The sequence below is a fragment of the Genypterus blacodes genome, unplaced genomic scaffold (assembly GCF_046128005.1).
Source record: "Genypterus blacodes isolate CSIRO-AG114 ecotype Tasmania unplaced genomic scaffold, CSIRO-AGI_Gbla_v1 ptg000073l_1, whole genome shotgun sequence".
NCBI classification, from domain to species: domain Eukaryota; kingdom Metazoa; phylum Chordata; class Actinopteri; order Ophidiiformes; family Ophidiidae; genus Genypterus; species Genypterus blacodes.
This window is the reverse complement of record NW_027466883.1, coordinates 961,260-978,220: the sequence shown is the minus strand read 5'-3', so window position 1 is coordinate 978,220 and position 16,961 is coordinate 961,260. Positions and strand designations below refer to the sequence as shown.

Sequence of the window (16,961 nt, the reverse complement as noted above, 5' to 3'; positions counted from 1 at the left end):
ACTCCTCCATTACATCTGTCCGTCTTTCCTCACACACTCCACTAAACAAACAAGACAAATGATGCAGTGGAGTAACATAACGGTCAGCAGTCATGGGTTTTTGATACGAGCGGTCAGACTGAAGACAGCAGGAAGCGGCCCAATAAAATGACATTTCTGCTTCATTAAGATTTGACCTCGGGAAGAAAAATGAGACTCGCGGCCGAGTGCAGCTGTAGCATAAACACAGCCAAGATCTCTCCGGAAACAAGCGAGAGAGAGAGAGAAACATCACAACGCGGGGCAGTTTGTTTATTGCTATTCCGGGGATATAATGATCTGAGTTTGTTGATATTGCGACGAAATCTGATTTTGTTTCCCCTTCATCTAAAAACATACTTAGATCCGACTGTGCCGTGTGACGGGAATATACATCCAGAGGAGTTTGTGGTTGAAGCCTAGATGGTTTGAGTAATAAGCTCCTGTCAGACTTTGGTCAGCAGTTGTCAGCCTGTGGAGCACAACATAGGCTGTAATTAATCAGGTTGTTTGGGGAACTTTGTAAAACTGATGACTCTCTCTCTCTCTCTCTCTCTCTCTCTCTCTCTCTCTCTCTCTCTCTCGCTCTCTCTCTCTGCTTAGCCCTCCTCGATCCTCTTAAGTTAGTCCAGTCAGTGGGTATTACATTACACGGCCTTTAGTTGAAATAAGACTAATTCACTTACAGGAATAGCTTTGGTTTGCTTATCCAGCTGAGGGGGCAACGTGTGAAACATTCATGTACCTTACACTAAATGTCCAGGTTGAGTCCACCCTGACCCAGCGTCTCCCTGAATGAGTTTGTCTGATGTGAGGCCTTTGCTCTGACCCACCGGAGCGTCCTCTCCTCTGGTGTGAAGTCAGCTACCCGTGGAGGCCTGTTCGTGGATCCTAACAGCTCTGTATTGACCGCTGTCTTTCCGAATTCAGACGGAAGCAGCTCAGGTCTTTAAACTGATGTCAGATCCCTCTTTGAGCAAAGGCGCCAAATACACATTGACAACCGGTGAAGGTTCCCTCTGCCCCCCCCACCCCAGACCTGTTTTGAGATACAGGGCTGTAAAGGTTTTGCCCCTGCATCTTGCTGAACCTTTACAGATTTGGCATTTTTTGAATGTTAAACCCATAAATGTCAGTTTTGCAGAAGAGTGACCAGTCTCCTCTAACTATTTTCATTTTTTACCCAAGCAAACTAACTGCATATAAATATCTAATTTCACATTTCCCCATGTATATTCCGTCTGATGAATGTATTGACCGCATCATTCAAACAGTCCTGCGGCGCCGAATGGACACGACAAGTCATTTTACCCCAAAATCCACAGGGCGGTGTTACTTTGAATGCCAAGCTGGAAAACGATGTAAATCAAAATAAGTAAGTAAGTCACGGTTTCCTCCTCCAGTTTGGATTGTGCCTCGGCTTTGCGTTGGCGTTAGCAGAGTAACTAATGAAAGCTGTCAGATCCCGCATGAATGAAAAACTGAATCTACGCCCGTGCAACAAAACGGCATATTTGTGTGTTCTCTGGATATGGTTATATTTGAGTTATTTGTTTTGACTTGAGACTACATTAGACGGGCTGAATGGAATGATCCAGGTTCAGGTTTGATGGAAACTGATGGTAAAAACCCCCTTTTTGAATCAGGTCTTTGTGGCGGTCTGGGACTGGGATGATGTGGGTCCTCCTACAGAGCAAAATGTCTTAAGCGAAGGGTTTAGGTCAGCAATAATACCCAGAATCCAAAGCTATTCTGCAAGCTTACTGTTTGTTTGCCCAAATGAGAGTGTCACAGGCGATCCGTGGTTTGTAGAGGATATACAATGTTCTGTTGTTTATCTGGCCCTGCTGTCTGTTTGCCTTGTGTGTGTCCATCAGTACTCCAATATTCAGTCACAGGGGGCCGACAGACGGAGGACTTTTAATTTCAGCCGGTCGCCCCACTCCTGTTTTTTCATTTTTTTTATCAGTTTACGCTGTAATTTCTGCGAGCCTCCTTAATTCCTTGCTCTCTGCGTCTCTGAAGCCCAAAGCTATTAGGCTGCAGGGCTTACAGAAGTGCTGCCTCTGCACACCAAGCTCATGTTTCCCCACAGTTACCTCAGGACACGAGCTGCGCCGCGCCGCCGTGCCTCATAACCACACATCACAGGTGGGGGCGGGGCTTAGACCGCCGAACATGGAGGGTGGCTGGGCCAAGAATGCCAGCGGCCAAGAGCTGCCAGGTGTTCATGTTGAGGGTTTTGACACGACTCCAAAGTGCTCCAAAACTAATTCCGTCCACCAAATTACATACATTATGTCTCTGTCGACCCTTTTCACAAGACAGGCGAAGGGGTTGATTGATAAATTCTGAGCCCAGGCACCTAGTCGAGCTAATCTCACGCGACATGACGCGACGCACACTCTTAATCCTCCACAGCTGATGCCGTGTCACAACTTCCAGCTTAAGCCTTTTTCTCGTTTGCGTAGTGGTGAAAGTCTGAAGAGGCCAAACCAGGTGAGTGAGTGAGTGAGTGAGTGCTGAACGCCTTCGCAATCACTGGCAGCAGCCGGTTTGTAATCACTGCACGTTGGCCTAGTTTGTCACCTCTTGCGCAACTCCCAGAGCCTTGGCTACCTCTGGAACCCGTTCTCGTCACGTAGATCAAGTGAACACCGCTGACATGGGAAAACACCTCTGGAGTTATATTACTTCCACATAAATAATTTCCGTCAGCTCACTTTTCCTATGTGCGGAGCTTAGAACCTGCAGTATCAATCAACCCTTGTTAAAGCAAGAAGGTGCTTGAAGGGCGAGCGTCAGGCTGAGAGCGTTGCACTTTTATGTTCTTTATTAGTCTGCCGGCATCTGACACCTCGAGTGAGAATGTGACTTGTGCATTTAACGTTGTGACGCCTCATCGTGAGCAGCATTTTGAATAAGAGCCAGATGTGGCTCTTCAGCACGTAAGGATTCTGAATGTCTTCCAGCAATAGCAGGCTCGTTCCTAAAGATGGTTGCGTCTTCTGAGGGCCTCTTCATCCTCGCGCTCCTCCCGCAAAATCAATCGCACAGCTGATGTTACCACCTAAGCCGCTCTGTTCTCCAAGCCAAGGGCAAAGGCCATGTTTCATCTTGGTATTTCTGAAGTGGGCATCAGTCGGATCTCTGTGCGGAGGCCCACTGGCGGTAGGCTAAGGTCTGTGAGAGATGGGGCCAATCTCTGAGACAGAGCATGGGATTGAACTGGCCCTCGAGTGGCAGCTGGACCCAGTAGGCTGTCATATTTGGGCCTGTTGGAGGCGAGAGGGCTGAGATGTCGCTTTGAGCCGCAGAGAGACACTCGCTCTTTTGTCCCCCGCGCTGCCTGGGATGCTCACACTACGGGAATTCAGAGTAGGACGAACAAGAGGCGGTTAAAGGCTCTCATTGTTTTATGTCCCTCTCGTTGTCCTGCACTCTGAGGCTGTTCTGTGCTAATATTGTCCTGTTTAAATACACTCAAACCCATATGTCATACATGGTGTCAGCCAGGTTCACACGCCTGCAGATCTTTCCGTGAAACACTCAAACGTCAACTTCAAGTGAATTTCCCCGTCGCGTTCCTCGAATGTTAAGACACAATGTCTTATGTAAGAGAGCCCCCCCGTGTCGCTGACGCAGCAGGTCCTAGAGGAGAGACTGGGCAGGACAGGAAAGGGCAGTCGGATCCTTGCCACACACACACACACACACACACACACACACACACACACACACACACACACACACACACACACACACACACACACACACACACACACACACACACACACACACACACACTCTTGAGTTCCTATGTGTGGCTCTGCAAGCTGATCAATTTTGCTTCCAGCTGACTTTTCTCGTGCCTCAGTGCACAACTCTGTGATGCCTCCCAAATTTCAATTTTTGCTTCGGTTCACTGCCTTCTGTAAACAGGATCAACAGCATAGAAAGCGGGCAAATGGCACTCTGTTATTATAAATGAACACGGGTGTTATGGCCACAAATACAGAATGTTACTACTGAATTTGAAGCATGAAGGGACCAAGTGAAGGTCAACAAAACCAGTCTTATGAGACTTCTGGATACTATTCGCGCCATCAAGTGTCGACATTAAACCCAGATTACAGTAAAGCATGTTTTTAAGCCTGGCTTGTGGTGTTAAGGATTTATTCATGTATTCAGCCCCCTATTAGCAGCTGCCAAGAAATAAGAAAGCAGTTAATCTCCTGGGGGTGAATAAAGGTTGTGAGAAAGGCTGCAAAACAAAAAGACGGCAGCACTTTTGTAATTGAGGCTCGGGGAGGTTAAAGATGAAATTCCACATGGATCCGTGCTCCCCCAGATTGAATCCACGCCAATTAGAAAAGGGAGCAAAGCCCGTTTGCCACTTGAGGTATGGCGGCGTAGAGAATGACATTTGGTCCACGCACTCTTTTGCAATTCAGCAGCGTTCCTTGGGAGAAAATGTCCGCATGGAACCCCCGGGATCGCATTGATCCAGAGTGAAACCTGGGCCAGATACTGTGCTACTGTAACGGCTCATTCCGGGGCCATAATGTTCTCTAAAGCTGATCTCTTAGTCTAAGTAGACAGCGCACAGACTCAATGAAACCTCCATAACTGCTTACTAATGACATCATACAGCAAAAGGCTTAATCCACTCGCCTGCTGCCAATGTGAGCAAACAGATTGACAACTTTTCAAACACACTTTTCATTTCTAGTATCCAAATGTTGCACTTCATCAGCCTCTGATGGAGGAATGTATGGTTTAGTATCATTAGCGTGCAGAGTAAATGTGGTGCTTGTTTGGTGAAAGGCTCTGCACGCCCACACAGGTGTTCTGTCCCTTTCTTGGGACTGTGTGGGCGGTACTCGGCTTGTGCTTGATCGATATCTCCCCGGCTCATGTGAAAGGTTTAGGTGACCTGTTTGGACGGAACAATGCAAGATCTTAAGAGTCGCACACTGTGTGTCAACCGAAATTCATGTCCTGCATTTGACCAATCCAAAGAAGAACGTTACGGCCTAGTGCCTCGGTCTGATGATGTAATCGCAGACCTTTGATTTTCCTCTTCTGCTCTACTAATGGATAAATTCCCTTCTGAACCCTTTCTCTCTGTGTGAAACTGGGTTTTCTCCGCCGCAGAGCTGACCTTGTTTCCAAACGTAGCTCAAATCATGGCTGTGTGATTATGAGCATCCTGGGACCTATTTGCTTTGTTCCACGAGTTCCATTTCAGGGTAATGCAGAAGTGAGACGAACAACCTGGAAAGAGGGAGAGATCAATCAGAAACTTTGTGGCAGGTGATATTGTGTGGGTTTGTGTGGCTCTGTGCACCATCTCAGGAACATCGGAGGTGTTTTTGTAGTCCAGTGACACGCTGAAAGGACAGATTGCTGAATTTGTTTGGGATGTTCCGGTAAGTCTTTCTGTGGCTGGAGAATATTTTTTGGATTATCTCGTGTCTCCTCTGTCTGGCTTGCTTTCACAGAAATGAGACTTTGTCCGCTCCTGTTTTATCTCTCTCACACCAGTGCACAAAGAATTGATAATGTGAACTGGACAGCTTGACTTTGGCAGTTAAAGGGCCGATTTCCTCCTATTGAAATTACATTTTCTGCCTCGGCACTGATGCTGATTATATTATCAGCCTCAATTAGATGAAGCTATTGCTGCAAATTTACCTCTGAGGCACTTTGGGTTTTTCATCTCAGCTGCTATGGTAGAATAGACGTCAGTCCCTCAGTCATCTGCAGTGTGAGTCATATTTGAAATGAAGACTGTGTGTCTAAACATCCACATCCTGGGAAATCCTAGTAAGACATTAGCCACCGATTGCCATAGCAGCAGTGTTTGTGTTATTCTGCACTTTGGCAGTTGTGAGGGAGAAAGCTTTGACCTGTATACCACCTGCCCCTAATTATTGATTTTCACTGTTTTCCATGCAAAGCTGCACATCGTTCATATTCTGTTTCTTTCAAAGGTTTGGAGATGTAACAATCAGGTTACTTTTTACTTTCTGGTCTTGTATGCGTTTTTATTGTTGTCATGTTTTCATTTTAGGCAATGACAGGACGACCCTGTAGGCAGGACTGCAGTGTGAGAAGAGGAAGTTACTATTTCAGTTTTCTCTCACTGAAGCTCGGGACCTTTTTCAGGATTCAGAGCATAGAGGAGAAATGTAGGTCAGGTTCCTTTTAGAAAACCTGTGGCTGAGAGGAGAGCTTAGGAGGTTTTAACATATTGTAGTAATTAGGAAAGCTGTTGTGCCACGTCTGGCAGCTCACTCTGGCCGGATGAGTCATATGACCTCTTCCGTGTTTCCATGTCCCCTCCCAGATGGACAGACGGACACCGACGAAATCCCGAGGTTGGCACTGGCAACTGAACCCTTTCATCTGTGCCCCTGGATGGCTGGAAATGAGCGTTCATTATGGTTGCCAGTCAGAAATAAGCATCGCTTTACAAGCCAGTAAACACAACCTTTCTGCTCCTCCACATGCTGAGCAAGCAACAGTGCTGTGGTCCAGCTAATCTGCTGCAGAGCTGCCCGCAAATGAAGCTGTTCAATGAATGACTCAAATGAATTGTCATGCAGTGGACAAGCTTCACATTCAGCAGTCAGCATTGGGTTCAGTCACGTATGGCCAACTGTGTATAATTTCCCACGAGCTCAGTGTAAACAAATCAAATAATTCTAGAGCAGAAAAGAGGGATGTTTTGTGTCCGACCTGTCTCCTACAATAGAGCGTCATTGTCTCTGTGATGCATATTTGTTTTAGCGGACAGGGGATATTAAAAGCTTGGGTTACAGCTCGGAGACTGAACAGGCTCACAGTTTAAAACGGGTTACTGTGCGATGTGTGACCCTGTAAAAGAAACCCGCTGCTCGTCCACAGCACGCAGCTGTAAAAAACGGGTCGGGAACACCGGGAGTCTTGTCCAAAAATGGTGCGGTGGTTCGCACTCGGCCGTGTTGGGGTCACGTTTGATTCACATGGAACAAGAGCCATCACCCAGAAGGCCTTCTGTTCTTTAATGCCCTCAGTTTGGTAACTCGGCTTCCACCACAAAGGAGAAGTGTCTGAGTCAAGATTTAGGGCCTCTTTGTTTACATTCATGTTTAAACTTCCACTTCACCCTGATTAATCATTTATATAAAAACAATCTCTCTCAACTAAATTTGAGTGTGATGTAATGTAATCTGAAGCAGTGTCTAATGTTGCATCTCAAGTCTTCCATTTGTAATCATAATGTCTCTCAGATGTCCCTAGTTTAATAATGTGTGACAGACAGATTGTTACACTGGTGGTTTATTAAATGCTCCCAGTTTGTGTTCTGTACACCACTTTGGTCTGGAGTGGGAACTATAATATCTCACCAGTCTAATGTGATCACACACATTCACGGTCCCCAAGAGGAGGAGCCCTGATCTCTGAGGATATGTTGCCCTTTCCTGCCGAGGCCATGTTGTTAACTTTGGTGCACCAGGTATATATAGAACACATTTCATGACATTTCCTTGAGCAGGACCCTCTTCCTAAAGGATGAACCCCTTAGTCTCATGCTTTTCCTTAAATGCTCCATTCCGCTCCAAATGATACATTGTTTATAGGCTATGACTCGTATATCTGTCAATATTCTCTTACCACTGATCTGTTTTGACATATATTCCAGTGTAAATGTTTTACACACTGTACTCTAGGCACATTTGACCCTTTTCTCCCTTATTTATCATTTCTTGTAGATAAGTAGACCCATGATATCACAGGAGAAAGTTCCTCAGGTGTACGTACGCTTGTTGTTCTCTCTGGTCTAGATCTTTGCTCGTGTTGTATTCAAATCTCATCGCTTTGGATAAAATCTTCTGCCAAATGACTCATTGTAAATGTAATGTAAATGTCTACACCTAAACTGATGTTTGCGTCACACATCCAGCATTGGTTTGACTTATTTCATTTGCCCCTTTAGTGGTAAAGCTTAAAAACCTTAAAATAGCTTAGTTTATATCTGTCTTCATGTAGTTTTTTTAACATCGATGTCAAGATGTTAGGAAGTTACTTTTAAGATAGATGCAGCATGTCACTCTTCTTTTATTTTTGCATCAGCTGTACTATACAAACCAACCAAACCAGGTATTCCAGGAACAAAGGGATGCAAATGTTTATCAGAGTTTTGTATATTTCTCACTCTGACCACACTGGAGCCTTGTGCAGGATATGAACACTGCACACAAACACGCACACAATGCCTGGCGGCTGAAATTGCCATGATGGAGATGATTAAAGTATGTGTCCAGCGGTCGGGCATCATGGGTGAAGCAGAGCAGAGTGGCGTGCTGCAGAGCGCCGCATACAAAGCTCTCATTTGTATTCCAGTTAGTGCCGCGGCCCCTCTGGGCGCTCGGAGGGCGCAGATCATTTTGTGTTCTTTGGTTGAACGAGACTCTGCGCTCACTCTGGCTGTGAAACATAAAAAGACAAAAAGATGGAGTTTTTTTATAGCCACACGCTCCAACTTCTAACCCTCCTACCTTTTCTTATCTTCTCTTTGAACATAATATCATGCCTGCACCCACAACCCTCTTTTCTCTTTTAACCAGGCACACACACACACACACACACACACACACACACACACACACACACACACACACACACACACACACACAATCGGTTTCAGCATTCTGAGTCGTTTTAATTATTTCTAGGTCACTGTTACCTCGAGCTGATTGAAGGAGCGAATTTCATTTCTGCCTGTCTTGCATTTTTAATGGTGTGCATTTATAATGGATAAAGAAAGATTTCTCCTGGTTTAGTGAACGAAGCTCCACACCAGATTCACTCCACTGTTCTTTCTCTCTCTCTTTCTCGTCTCTCTCACTTTCCCATCAATAGCTTGTTCAATGACGGTGCCTCTGAGCGGGAGTACTGAGATTTGATTATGAGGAGCTCTCTGTCTTGCTCTCTCTCTCTCTCCCTCTCTCTCTCTCTCTCTCTCTCTCGCTCTTCAGTTCTCAACAGCTTGTTACATCTACGTTTCGACAGAGGAATCTTTTGCGATCAGATCAGAAATAGCTCTGCTTTGTCTGAATAAAGGAACAGCTGAACAGGAGGAGAAGTAAAGAGGAGTGAAGGTGAGCAAAAAGACGGATTAAGATGAATGCATCCAAAAGAAAATTGATCAAAAGATCAAATTCTGACCCAAGTCTGACCCAAGCAGAAAAAAAGCGCTGGGTCTCCCTATTATAGACCAACATCAAATAGGTCTTAGTCAGTTAAAATGCACAGAAGTCCAGACGGGACAGGAGTAAGGGTGATTGATGATGATGACGATGAACTTTAAGTCATGAAATGTTCTTTTCTGGAGATTGCAAACTGATTGCAAACCACATATTTCATGATATTAAGCCTAAAAATAGAACAATCCAGTTGGTAATGTTTTCATGCCCACTCACTGTTGATAATATAATGATGTTGATATGATAAAGAATGTGAGGAGGAACCTGAGCAGCATGTTAAAGCCCTTATGCATACATATGAGTGGGATTTGCATTGGAAGACATTGAAAGAACCACACAGCGATCACTCCCTCCGCCGCAGAGTCAACCCAACTGTGATTACCAGTTGATTTAAACAGCAGAATGGATCGAAACTAACTTTCCCTGAACCCCTGTAATGGAGGAACACAGTGATCAATAACGCGTCTCCCGGTCTCCTTAAACCTCGGCCGAGTCTGACGGAGGTTTTAACGGCCGACGGTGCACAAACCAGAGATGGCGAATGAAAAATCCCACCGTGAAGGGAGACTTGTCCTCTTATCGAAGTCCTGCAGGCCAGATTACAGTCATTGAAGGTGAGCAGAGCAACCCACCCTCCACACACACACACACACACACACATACACACACACACCTCCTGCTTTGTGTTTCCATTCCATTCATTCATTGTGCTTCAGAGACAAACAGAGCCTGAGACATGTTGTGAGCTTTGCAATGCTTCCATGTGCAAACATTTTTTATCCGCTTGTAAGCTCTCTCGCAGCAGTACTGTCGTGCACACTGAGTGACAAAATTCAACAGCAACGGCCCACTATGTTACACTTTAAAGGAGCAAATGAACAAAATACCGCATGTCGCTTTTTGAAGCTTTGATTTTAGCTTAACAGGCAAAATATGAGCCGCCGCTGCTGAGCTGAGCCTCTCGAACAACGACAACAACAACAACAACATTTAAACACAAATATGAACAAGTACTGTTTATGATTCAACATATTAATATTCCTCCACTCTTTGACAACATAGCCTTTCTATTGTGGGTAACACAGCAACAGCACAGTGCGGCTGAGGACACCTCTGTGGTGTATGAGGCTAATTAAGTGGCCACAGTACAGTGAGACATTGAACAGATGCCAAAATATGGGACAAAGGACAGCGAGGAGGTGCTTTGTCTCCACCACGCCGAACGCCAGACACGGTGGACTAATGGCTCCCCCGTATTAATAAAAGATAAGCAGTCAATTATTGAGCTGTCAAAGTGACGTTGGGGACGGCCCGGCAGGGATGGGGAGGGACGAGCGGACAGGAGGAGGCGCGTGGCAGGAATTTCACGGCTGAGTTTCATCAGAAGGGGGCGGCGGGGGGGTGGTGGAGGCCAGTGTCCTCGGGGTCTGCGTGCCGGTCTCAGGGGAACATGAACGCCTCATCCATTTCAACCCTCACCTTCATCTTCATCTGTAACTCACCGTCTCTTTCATCCTGTCCGTCTCTGGTGCCGCCTGTCTGCCGTAGAACGCTGTCCTTTGGTCTTGTTCTCTCTCCGTCTGTCCCTACTGCCTTGTCTTTCTGTCTTCTGAACATTTATGAAAATGAGGGGAAACGATTAATAACATGTTGAAATCACAGTCTATTGAATACATTTAGTGTTTGGGACGATTTTTAGGCAAAATAAGCAACCAGAAGAAGTATTGATTCACCCATTAATTGTGATTTTTGCGGTTTTCTCTTCAAGTTGTAGTAGAGTCACAGTTATTACTGATCAAACCAGTTTTAAGTCTATAGATATGTTTATACGTATATTGTACTTTTTTTTTTTAATTTAGTAATCATTTTTTTGTGTGGATGTCTTTTATCTTTATATCCCCTGAGGGTTTTTCTTTTGATGTCTGCATCATTTGTGTTTGTGCTCATTAGTCTCTTGCTATCCAAATTAAAAATAGTCTCTCTCTCTCTCTCACGCACACAAACGCACACACACAGGATGTTAATAGTTAAAAATTAGCAGAAACTCATGTTGTGTTCTTGGTTTTTCCTTCACTTGTCATCCATGAATTTAGTTTCTTCTCTCGTTGAAGTTAATTGTTTCCCCTCTTTTCTCTGCAATGTCACACAGTTTCATTTAGTTAATTCCACATTAAAGTATTCCAGTGGCATGAAAGTTGACAGGAATATTTTCAAAGAACATTTGCCCCCTTTTTTTTAATCTTCACCAGCACTCTCACATTTACAGTCTTTTATGCATTTCCCCCCCTTGTAGCCAATTAGTAAATACCGAGCGAGGAGGCCCGTCTGAACTTCCCCTCTGTTCTTTGGAGATAGTGTGTGTGTCGACTCTCTCCTCTCTGTAACGACTGAGGCCGTTCCTGTGTCGTCCTCCCCTCCTTTCATGTTGAAATGTTGGTGTGTTGGGCGGAGGGGAGGTGTGAAGAGGCTGAAGTATCTCCTGCCACTCTGCTGGCCTTCGCAGCTTAATGATCGACTGACACACACTCACTGAGCAAATATGAGCGTGATTTATAGGAAGAGCGGGCAGCCATCGGGACGGAGTTTAGACTTTGTATCCTGCCGTCTGTTTATTATTCATGAGCAGCAGAGATAGGGTATGTGTGTGTGTGTGTGTGTGTGTGTGTGTTCATGTTGTGATCCATCTGTCTGTCTACCTTCAGCGCACCTGATTGCATCAAACCCCAAAGCTGAACATAGTTTTTCATTCCACTTCCCTTTCCACTCTCCGAGTCGTCCATCCACCTGTGTAACTAAACTCTGCTCTTTAGCAGCATCATATTTGCTTACTGCTGTTGTTGAAATGTAAATATTTGGGCTTCCAAGTCCAAGTGAAGGATCAGTTGTCACTTTGAAAAATATGTCGTCTGAAAACATGGCTGCGTCTTTGTACCTTGTTCACTTTGTGTGTGTGTGTGTGTGTGTGTGTATGCTGAGATTCTTTTTTTTGCCCATCAAAACTGCCCGTCTCCTTCCCTCCTGTGATGTTAAACTATAATCTATTTTTGACTCATACACACACACACACACACACACATCTCTGTCTCCACATCCAGTCAGTAAATCCCTATAGCTGAATATTGCATGAGCAGCTGAGCTCTAGAGCGCCACATGGCTGAATAATGGGAGAGAAGCACAGCAGATGTAAGCTCTCTCTCTCTCTCTCTCTCTCTCTCTCCATCTCTTTCTCTCTCTCTGTCTTTCTCGCTCTCGCTGTCTCTCTCTCTCTCTGCCTCTGCCTCTCTCTTTCTCTCTGTCCCTCTCTCCTTACTCAAGTACTATAGCTTTGAGGTTCCTTCTTACTGCCTTCCTCCCCTCTTGTCTATTCTTCCTCCCCTCCCTGTTTCCTCCTTTCTTCTTCTTCTTCTGTCTTAAAAACGCCCCCCTTCCTTCCTGTCTTGTTTTCTGATGACATCACTGCTAGTCAAGGATGTGAGTACTCCTCTCAACACTGTGTACTCTGGATCTGCAGTACGTTTTTACATTTCACTATATTTTGGATGCAGTTAACGTGTGCTGACGCTGACGCTGCACCCTGTAGGTGCTTCTGACACCCAGTGATGCATGAGCAAGGCATGGAGATGCAGCACTCAGATACAGCTGCCATATTTAATGACCCAGCAGGCGTAAAGAAACCAAAATGGAACTTAAGACGAAGAAAGGAAAGAGAGAAACGTGAAAAAGCAACCAAACGCTGCTTCAACTAATTACTTCTTTTTTGTCTTCCTCTTCTTCCTACATTATCAAAACATAATCAAACAGCAAAATACTTACTAATCAGTTTTTTCCCATTTAAATTGATTTAAATTGTTATTTTCTTGCTCTTGTGTAGATGGAATGTGTAATGTATACATTTAAAATTTAAATGTCACCATAATCTAGATGATCACAGGAAGATGATGTTGATCTCTAATAGGCTCACAGGAAGAAAGCTCCCTGGACATATAATTATAAGATGTTTATTGTCAAATAACCCTGAGGGAATATGAGTGGTTTGTCTTGGAGAGGTGTGGCAGTCTTTGTGTGTCTTCTCTTCCTGTAATTATCAACACGGTTTTGTTGGCGTTGTCTCTGTCTGAGACTCTCACACTGAGGTTTCAGTCACTATCCATACTCACCATGAAAGGTCGTTATGTTAGATTCAGAAACACGTAGTTGTAGTAGTTTGATAGACTTCATCTAGCAAATTTTTTAATTTGTCAGTTATTTCCTATACAGCTTTGTGCTATTCTGTGCTATCATTTTGCCATTTTACAAGTTTATCACTCGGCGATTAAATTTCCTTACTTTTTTCTCTATTCTCAAACTTTTGCTGTGTGTTTTTATTAAAGCACACCAAGTTCGCTCCCATTCCCACTGTAATTCAGGCGAAGTTTATGGAAAATTAGAGTAACTGCCAAGTTATTTCCAGACGCAATGAAGGGGACATCTTGTTCTGTTTTGCGAATATTCTTGTGATGGAGAAGAGACAAAGAGATCTCCATGGGGAAATTGTTAACTGTGGAAAGTAAACCCTCATTGTGGTTATATCCACTTGATTGTCATGGGGGAAATGTGTTTCTGACTTGTGGGTGTATCATTGATTGGTCTTGTGTAGCTCACAAGACCAATCAATTTGACCTACAGTTACAGTATCCTATGCGTTGGAGAGTATCTACCCTGCACAAGGAGCTAGAAATGGTACAGTAACTGTAGTTCAGGCACCAAAACGGGTCCTGGATGCTCTCTTCCTGAAGTCATTCCTGTATTGCAAATGGCGTTATTGATTGATTTAACAAGTGCAAAGAAAGCACAGATTTTATGGCCGTGTGCCTTGTCATCACCTTTTAATGACCCTCTATTAAGATGTCACCGGAGGTGGAGGTCTGCAGCCTTCCGCATCTGGCTGTGTCTTTCTTCTGTATAATATTGCTGCATGGCTCTCTGTCTGCCTGTCACTTTCTGTCTGTTTCTTGCTCTCACTTTCCCTCACATTAGTTTCCTTCTGCTCCTTCCCAACACTTTTTTTTTCTCTCTTTCTTCACGCGTCATCCCTCACTGCCGTTTCTCGCGCTCTTTCATGCAGAAACCTCATTTACTTTCTGTTGCATATTTGCCGCTGAGAGAGAGAGAGAGAGAGAGAGAGAGAGAGAGAGAGAGAGAGAGAGAGAGAGAGAGAGAGAGAGAGAGAGAGAGAGAGAGAGAGAGAGAGAGAGAGAGAGAGAGAGAGAGAGAGAGAGAGAGAGAGAGAGAGAGAGAGAGAGAGAGAGAGAGAGAGAGAGAGAGAGAGAGAGAGAGAGAGAGAGAGAGAGAGAGAGAGAGAGAGAGAGAGAGAGAGAGAGAGAGAGAGAGAGAGAGAGGCGGTCCAATTTATCTTCTTTTTTTTTTTTTACATATTCAGCACTTGGCCTTGGCCTCTCTGTTGGCTGGTAAAAAAAAGTACGATAAACAACAACAGACGCTTCTTTCAAGGCTGTTCAATAGCACTTGTAGCAGTTTAATGTTCTTGATTAAATACACTGAGGAGGGTTTTAATCTATGGGGAAAGTAAAGCTACATAATAGTACATAGAGAAAATGTTTAATATGAAGACAAAATCTACAGTTATACATGTCTTTACTTAATTGTGCTATTTGTATGTGGGATATTCTCTGGAGAACTACATGGTATTCCTGTATGGTATTATTATACGGCTCTCTTTAAGGTGTAATTCTGAGGTGTCATTCATTCTATGGTGAATTATTCTCTTAATAATGGTGGTTGAACTTAATATCAGACCGCTGATAGTGTGACCTCTGTCATATAGCCACTATTTCTGTCCCTGAGTCTCTCCACTCGATGCTCAAACCAGCAGTAATGTCTTTAAAGACAGAAACAAGTCGAGTGTGTTGTTTACCAGTGTGTGTGTGTGTGTGTGTGTGTGTGTGTGTGTGTGTGTTAAGCATGTTGTGGAGCGGGCGGAGTAAGCATGTCTGCTGATACAGACAGTGTCGGTTTGGAATGACATGCCTCCGTGTGTGACAGACCGACGTGTTTAGAGTAGGATGTGAAGCGTTTACAACCCCCAGCCATCGAGTGTGTGTGACAATAGGCTTGTTTGTGTGTGTGTGTGTGTGTGTGTGTTTGTTAGAGATGTACTTAAATAGCTAGAAAGCAGTATTCCTGTGTAATGTCTGTGTCTCCAGTTTCAGTCAGGACAATGATGTTGCAGCATCACAAATTATTGTCTCTCTGTATGTACTTGTGTAATATAGCAAATGTACAGTAAGCCGATTTGTGAGAACCCAGTTGCCATAGAGACAGTAAGCCTCCAGCCACCCGTATCTGTTCATACAGAGTGACAGATGCAGTGATGATGTGAGTGTTACAAAAATGAAGAATCTCAAAATCTGGCTCTCGGAGGAAAAGTGCTTTTGTAAAGCTGAATTAAGGAAAATATCTTACTTGTGCATTTCATAAACAATTATGATTGTGATTCAAATATAAGATATACGTTTTTGGTGTCGCAACAAAAGACAAACGAAACACAGATGTGTGAACAGGTTTCACACCTCCATAGAATGATGAACAATAATCTAATTATTGATGAACTTGCCTGGTACGACGTGCAAGGGGAAGAAAAGGTCAGAGCTGAGGAAGCCCATAATATGCTTACAGATGTGGAGAGAACAAGAGAGAGCGAGGCAATAATAAATAATAGTTTTTTGAAAGGTACTGACACTTTACATTGGCATTTATAGGCATTTAGGTGACTCATCCAGAGGGATTTACTGTAATAAGCAGGTGGGTTTGATGTCCTGGATGAAGCAGATGGCTCTTGATAGACACATTATTTGCTATGGGAACAGGAACCTTAACTGGGGACCTTGACATCATGGAATGGATTTGTAAAATAATGAGCCATTCAGTTATTTAAAGCAGAATGAAGTACATTGACAGCAGGATAAAATGTTTAATATGATTTGAACATTTTAGGTTCTTATACAAGAACACATTCAATGATTTTACGTTACGTAGTATTTGCACAGTGACTCTCAGCTGTTTGCATAACTGAAACTCAAACTTCCAACTAAGATTCCTGTCATGTTCTTGTCTCTCTGTCACCATTCACATTCATTGACAGATGATGGATCGCTGGAGTGACAGGAAAAATCTCGTTCCCTCCTCGTTCGTTTCAAGTTTCCAATGGCATCTCTCAAAGTGTACTCAACTCTCCGTGGCTGAGGAGCAGTTTACCAATGTCTCAGAGACTCATTGAATAACTGAAAACTTTTTTTTTGCCAGTCACACAGTAAAAGTGATTTGAATGACATGATAGAAGGAGAGAGCAGGATTCCCACACTGAAAGAATCGCCTCTTTGGCATTCACACAGGGGGAAGGACTGTGGGCTGTGCCTGAGGAAAGAGCGAGGTCAGGGCGACGGCGTTTAGTGTCACACATGCTTATTGTATTCAGATTCCAGCTTAGACTTTGGACAGACACAGCTGATTGTCTTTTCAGGTGTTTCCGCTCTACATTCCAACAATATCACTCCACTTGAGGCCATGCAGGAAGCATGTATTGTACTTGAGGCTGATTATCTTCAGTGTTTACAGATTTTTACAATGGATGCAAATCATTTTAGTTTAGTTAACAGAAGCGTACTAGTATCACTGTGATCTTATTTTCTA

The 16,961-nt window shown here is 44.1% G+C and overlaps 1 protein-coding gene across 4 annotated transcripts in view; it reads left to right on the top strand.

Moving 5' to 3' along the window:
* Positions 1-16,961, top strand: part of pacs2 (phosphofurin acidic cluster sorting protein 2) — a 41,555-nt gene that overhangs the window by 1,293 nt on the left and 23,301 nt on the right. The window lies entirely within an intron of this gene.